General features: G+C 35.6%; 2 non-coding genes across 2 annotated transcripts; both read left to right on the plus strand.

Annotated features, from left to right (window-relative positions):
- The first annotated feature begins 867 nt into the window (after positions 1-867).
- Positions 868-973, plus strand: LOC112503065. The gene has a single exon (XR_003067835.1). It is a non-coding gene; the product is annotated as a small nucleolar RNA R71 (small nucleolar RNA).
- A 5,117-nt stretch (positions 974-6,090) lies between these two features.
- LOC112503067 lies at positions 6,091-6,198 on the plus strand. The gene has a single exon (XR_003067836.1). It is a non-coding gene; the product is annotated as a small nucleolar RNA R71 (small nucleolar RNA).
- The last annotated feature ends 987 nt before the right edge of the window (positions 6,199-7,185 follow it).

The raw sequence follows: 7,185 nt of genomic DNA on the forward strand, positions 1-7,185 counted from the left end.
TGGGAATGTCATTGGTTTGCCATGAAGCAGCTTGAACAGGGTGATAAAAATTCAGCCTGGCTCTCCCTCAAAGCATTCCTAAAAGGCCCTCACAGCAACAACAACCATACTGTATGAAAACAATCATGAAACAGTAAAGGATATGCCTAAATGATCAAGAACTGTTAATCATGAAGTGAGAGAGGTTATGCTGCAAACATCAAAACAAAAGAATAAAATGGACTGCCTTAAACATAAAACAACAAAGAAAGAGAGAAGGACTGTAAAAAACAGCAAATGGAAAACAACAAATACAAGTTCATGCCTAAGGGTTGCTTGAGATTCAAAACAGCAAAATCTAAAGCTAAAAACAGCAAATGTCCTTAATTGAGGATAAAAATAGCAAAGAGAATGTATAAACATGACTGTCTTAATTTTAAAACAGTAAACATGTTCAAGAATTCTAAACACTAATGGGCAAATAAAACAACGGAAAATGGTTAAGAAAATGATGTAATAAGGTTAATAAATTAACACTTATCAACATGACCTTCACCACAATACACGCTTTGCACTGATTGAACATTGGAATTAAAGGTATTGGCATCAGATTGCACAAGTGGGCTAGATGTTAAATTTTAAATTAGCTTACTGATCTGAGCTGTTAATGCTGAGACAACATCTACCTCATTTATTCCAGCTGTTTTCTTCAGTGGCATTGCACGTGGGTCAGACCATTGTCCGTTATTATTGGAAATCTTTTCAAATATGTCAAAACCTTCATTATAGGTACAAGATGTGAAATCTCCGCCTGCAGTAGCGTCGAACATTTGTCTAGCAACGATATTTAAACCGTTGTAAAATGTCTCTAGCTGTATGCAGTACGGAATGCCATGGTGTGGGTATTTTCTCAGCAGCTCTTTATACCTTTCCCATGCATCAGAAACTGCTTCATCATCCAGTTGTCTAAAAGTACAGATTTCATTTCTGGTTTTGGCATTCCTCGTGGGTGGAAAATACTTTTTCAAAAACTATTCTGCCATTTCATTCCATGTAGTCACAGAGTCTGGTTGCAAAGAATTGTACCATGCTCTTGCTCGATCCCTTAGTGAAAATGGAAAAAGKTTTAGTCTCAGAGCATCGTCTGAAACATCAGGGATGAGAAAAGAGTCTGTGATTTCCATGAAAGAACGTAGATGAGAATGAGGATCTTCAGAAGATAAACCAGCGTAYTGGCCRTTTGTTTGAAGCATTTGAAACATCAGTGGTTTAAGTGAAAAATGGGTGGCACCAATGGTAGGCTTACGTATCCCTGTGTGTAGTTGAGTTAAATTAGGAATAGCGTACGCCATAATGCCACCATTTTTAGCATTTGCAAGACGAAAGATGTTTTGAGCCTCATCCTCATATGGAATGATTGGTTCATTCCTAATTATACATTCTTCATCAATAATCACATTTTCAGCCATCGTTTCAGAGTTTAAAGCTCGAAGAGCTCTTTGCACTTTTCTTCGTTGTCTAAAAGTTTGCTCAATATCCGGATCAAGAGGAAAAAAATTCACCATGCGACAGCCTTGGCATGCACGGTGCGTTCAAAAAGAGATGGTAGAAAAATTAACTTTTAAAAAGAAAAAACTTCAGCATAATATCCCCGATAGCGGCGCCAAAAACTTGCTCGTCGGTTTATTCAACCTCAGATTTCAACACAAAAATAGAACTCGGCGCAAGTATACACCTCGAACTACTGTCGTCTCGTAACGAGTAATAATGGTAAAATACCAGATATCGTTCCCACATAGATAGCTTGTAAAGTTATTTCAAAAATTCCAGTTTATAAAAACTAGTTTCAGATGACGAAACGAGGGATTTGATTTATCTAAAATGGGGAGGTTTGATTAACAACTAAGAAAAATATCAGTCTTAAGAAGAAGCACGGGTGCAACAGTTGAGTAAGACATTAAACAAATGATTCAGCTAAAAGGTGACATAGCATTCCTGTCACAATTATCTAAAATCAATAAATGATTTTATATAACTATGACAGTATCAACTATCGGGTCAGACGGCCTCCCAAGTGCACACACCGGTCAACGTGCTATCGATACGATATCATTTATGTTAGACGTTGTGAATCCTAGCACAACACAGTGTTACCATCCTACACCGTAGGAGTATAGCGTTTGTCAGACACTAAAGCTATTTATAGCCTTCTCCTATTACCTCATGTTTTGAAAGTCAATACATTTTTATACACAAAATTAGTTGTCAATTAATTTTAATRTAATCATCAAATGAAATATTAAGCACCTGAAATAAATAGTAGACTATAATGCTAATAAGACACCTTTGTGCTTTCACATCGGCTTTGGTCTTAATTTCCCGTTACACCCCAAACTAAGGCGTTAGCCCATCATCGCTCGGTTTCTTCTCTCGAAGGATGTAAGGACTGAAAAATAAATAACTGAGACAGAAAAGTAAATTGCAGAAAGTAAATTACGGAAAGTAAATTGCAGAAAGTAAATTACAGGAAATGGAAATACTGGAATATAAATGACAGAAATGTAAATTGCAGTAAAGTAAAGACTGAAATGTAAAGGACTGAAATATAAATGACTGAAATATAAATACTGAAATATAAATACTGAAATATAAATACTTAAATATAAAGACTGAAATATAAAGATTGAAATATAAATAACTGAAATATAAATTATTAATAACTAAATAATATTAATTAAAATTAATCTAATAATGATGAAAGGAAGTACATGATGGGATGACTAGTAGTACTTTGATGGGATGAGGAGATGACATGTGAAAACCTTGGAAWATGGGGTTGACTTTTGATGAAAACTTGTAAGTCAAGTAACGAAACTTGCAAAACAAGTTTCGTTACAAAGACCGAAAGATTACTTGCAAACTCGTAAAAACAAATTATTTAGACTACGTAAATTAGCCGTGAGCCACAAAGGACGAGATCCGATGTAAAGCAACAACGATCGACTAAATCGTAACTCATAAAAGATAAGAAAACATAATGTAACTTGGAACAGAGATGAGATGAAGATTAAATACGAATACTTAAATTAAAATTTGAGAACGAAAGCACAACTACACAAGTTGGTTCTTGAAAAGTCAAACAAAGAAAACCGAAAGCTTGGAACCGAAAGTAATATTCTTGAGAATGACTAACACAAAGATCATAAAGATTAAATGGAAGAAAGTATGAAAAAGTCTCTGAAAGTATGTGAATTGGTAATTGGTGGTTAAACAAAAGGCCTTAAGCCTTCTTTATATAGGCTAAGGAAGTTCATAAAGTGGGTGCCAACTAATAAGACAAAAGTCTCTTCAAAACTGGGCTTTGACCGGGCCCAAGGTCGTTGACCATGCCCCCTCTATGGATCAGCCCATTTCTCCACGGCCCAAGCAGATTTTCAGCTCTCAGACAGGTACTATAGGACCTTGCCACTCCTGGTCCTGTAGGACTGCCGTAAGACTGGGCTCAAAAATCATCAAAAACTTATAAAAACAGAGAATTAACATTAGGTATACTATATAACTACTATATGTGAAAAAGACATAAAAAGAAACAATTAAGACACTAATGAGTAAATAAAACAAACGAAAATGGTTAAGAAGTTGATGTAATAAGGTTAATAAATTAACACTTATCAGCCTGACTATGGGTTGAGGCTGAGTAGTGCTCATAGGAATGGTAGTCACAAAATCTGGTACAGAGGTAACAAAATCTTGTTCTACATTTTTCTTTTCAATCTCTGCTTTGTTTGGTTCTTTTTGGGAATTTTCTAAATAACTCTTTCCACTCCTTAAAGTAACAACTTTAACATGCTCTTTTCCATCCCTCTGAGGTATCTCTGTACACTAGGTAGAGAACCTACTGGCCTTTTTCTTATCTCCAAAGCCATTTGTCCCATTTGAGTTTCAAGATTTTTAATTGAAGCTTGAGTTTGGGTTATAAAACCCTTCATCATTGCTTCCAAAGATGTAAATGATTCAGCTTGCTGTTTGGGCTTGCTTTGGAAAGAAGACTGATGATTCTGAAATTTAGCATGTTGATTATTATGATTCCCTTGATGCTCTTGTGAGTGAAAATTAGATTGGCCTTGTTGAAAATTGGACTGTCCTTGTGGTTGAAAATTGGACTATCCTTGTGGTTGAAAATTGGACTGTCCTTGAGGCTTTTGCATTGGTGGGTTAAGAGCTGGACTATGCCATGAAAAATTTGGATGATTTCGCCATCCTGGATTATATGTCTGTGAAAATGGTCCAATCTTGTTGATAAAATTTACATGCTGACAGGAAGGGATCGTTTGTGTTCACCTAGTGGGCAGAATGTCCCCACAGTGGCGGTGCAAGTGCACGCCGATACTATGATCGCTTGCAAGTAATAAAGTGGTACAAAGTACCGAGATCATTCCCATAGAGAAGGTACTACTGATATTCAGAGATTTTTCATGGACTTCTTGCACGAGTTTCGAGATGTAAAATAAAGTTGGATTTTTGTTTATAAAAAGACTGAAATAGGACCGACTAGCTAATTAACGAAATAAACTTCTAATACTAAATGATGGGCATGGGTGCAAGTGTTGCTTAAGATAAAATTAACAATAAAATGGTTAGACTTTTACGAGTCGTTTATAAAAGTTCCAATATCTCGAAAGAGAACTTTTATAACCGGACATCATAAAATTCCATAAGGTTTTTACATTTACCACTTCGAGACTTGCCGATCTAGCTAAAAAGTAAAAGGAATGCGATTCTTACCTAAATCTCTTTGTGATAAAAATACCTATTGCTTAACCCCTAGCTAGATGCATACAAAATTCGTGTCTCCACGTAATTATTCAAAGACCCTCTCGAGTTCATTGTGCATCACTTAAGCCGTATTTGGGATCCGTCCATCTCTAAGTCTAAGATCTAATATTAACACTTCAAAGTGATCAGCTTGTCCGCATTTTAAGTGTCATCTTAAGTGACCAAGTTACGAAGTGATAAAAGATAAAAACACCCAAATATTATATAAACATCCTAAGTTAAACTCACACCTACATCCATACAAGTAATTTAGCTAGACATAATAAAAATAATTAAAGACATAAAATAATACTGAAATATAAATTGCATTAATGTAAAACTAAATTACAAGTACAAGGAAATAAAATACTAGACTAGAAATTAAAGACATAAATTAAAGACATAATTTAAAGACATTAATTAAAGACATTAATTAAAAGCATAATAATAATTAATAAAAAGAGAAAATGAGACACAAAAGGAGTTTTGTGTCTTGCAAGGTGTGTGTTGGTGCATTGGTGGTGGCTCCCCAAGCCTCTTTATATAGGGGAGAGAGGGAGAAAAGGACACTCAGTCGTTACCTTAAGGGTAATTAGTACAAGTCTAAAAAAATACAAATAAAAATAAAATAGAAGAAAGAAGACAGCTCATATACAGCTGGAGAAAATATGTGGATGAATCTTCAAGGTGTACGTTTCCCAAGAAGCTGCAACAAGGCTAGTAGACTTCCAACAGTGGTGCCATAGTGGGCAGTGCTGTCAGAAAAATACAAGTTTTTGGAATAATATCTCTTCCTTTGTGTTTCATCATCTTTTTAAAACTCTTTGGAATGAAAGGGGAAAAACAAGAAAATTGGGTATTTAATAATAGCAAAAAGGGTGGAAAGAAAAGGGAAATAACTCCTAAAAATAAGAGTTATCACATGCTCAGGATTTCCAGGACAATGCTCAAAAGAGTGACCTTCACCACAGTACATGCATTGCACATATTGAACATTAGGATTAAAGGTATTAGCATCAGATTGCACATGTGGGCTAGATGTTAGATTTGAAATTAGCTTAGTGATCTGAGCTGTTAATGCTGAGACAGTATCTACCCATTTATTCCAGTGGTTTTCTTCAGTGGCATTGCACGTGGATCAGACCATTGTCCGTTATTATTAGAAATATTTTCAAGTATATCAAAACCTTCATTATAGGTACAAGCTGTGAAAGCTCCGCCTGCAGTAGCATCAAGCATTTGTCTAGCAACGACATTTAAGCCAATGTAAAATGTTTCTAGCTGTATACAGTACGGAATGCATTGGTGAGGGCATTTTCTCAGCAGCTCTTTATATCTTTCCCATGCATCAGGAACTGCTTCATCATTCAGTTGTCTAAAAGTACAAATTTCATTTCTGGATTTAGCATTCCTCGTGGGTGGAAAATACTTTTTAAAAAACTTTTCTGCCATTTCATTTCATGTAGTCACAGAGTCTGGTTGCAAAGAATTGTACCATGCTCTTGCTCGATCCCTTAGTGAAAATGGAAAAAGTTTTAGTCTCAGAGCATCGTCTAAAACATCAGGGATGAGAAAAGAGTGTGATTTCCATAAAAGAATACAGATGAGAATGAGGATCTTCAGAAGATAAACCAGCGTACTGGCGATTTGTTTGAAGCATTTGAAACATCAGTGGTTTAAGTGAAAAATGGGTGGCACCAATGGTAGATTTACGTATTCCTGTGTGCAATTGAGTTAAGTTAGGAATAACATACGCCATAATGCCACCATTTTTAGCATTTGCAAGATGAAAGATGTTTTGAGCCTCATCCTCATGTGGAATATTTGGTTCATTTCTAATTATACCTTCTCCGTCAATAATCATATTTTCAGCCATCGTTTCAGAGTTTAAAGCTCGAAGAGCTCTTTGCACCCTTCTTCGTTGTCTGAAAGTTTGTTCAATATCCGGATCAAGTGGAAAAAATTCACCGTGCGACAACCTTGGTATGCACGGTGCGTTCAAAAAGATGGTAGAAAAACTAACCTTTATAAACTTTACTTTAAAAAGAAAAACTTCAGCGTGCTATCCCCGGCAGCGGCACCAAAAACTTGCTCGTTGGTTTATTCAACCTTAGATTTCAACACAAAAATAGAACTCGGCGCAAGTATATACCTTGAACTACTGTCTTCTCGTAACAAGTAATAATGGTATAAGTACCATATATCGTTCCCACAGAGATAGCTTGTAAAGTTATTTCAAAAGTCCAGTTTAGAAAAACTAGTTTCAGATGGCGAATCGAGGGATTTGATTTATCTAAAATTGGGGGGGATTGATTAACAACTAGGAAAAATATCAGTCTTAAAAAGAAACACATGGTGCAACAGTTGATTAAGACATTAAACAAATGATTC

The sequence above is a fragment of the Cynara cardunculus genome, unplaced genomic scaffold (assembly GCF_001531365.2).
Source record: "Cynara cardunculus var. scolymus isolate 2C unplaced genomic scaffold, CcrdV1 Un_Scaffold_2480, whole genome shotgun sequence".
NCBI classification, from domain to species: Eukaryota; Viridiplantae; Streptophyta; class Magnoliopsida; order Asterales; family Asteraceae; genus Cynara; species Cynara cardunculus.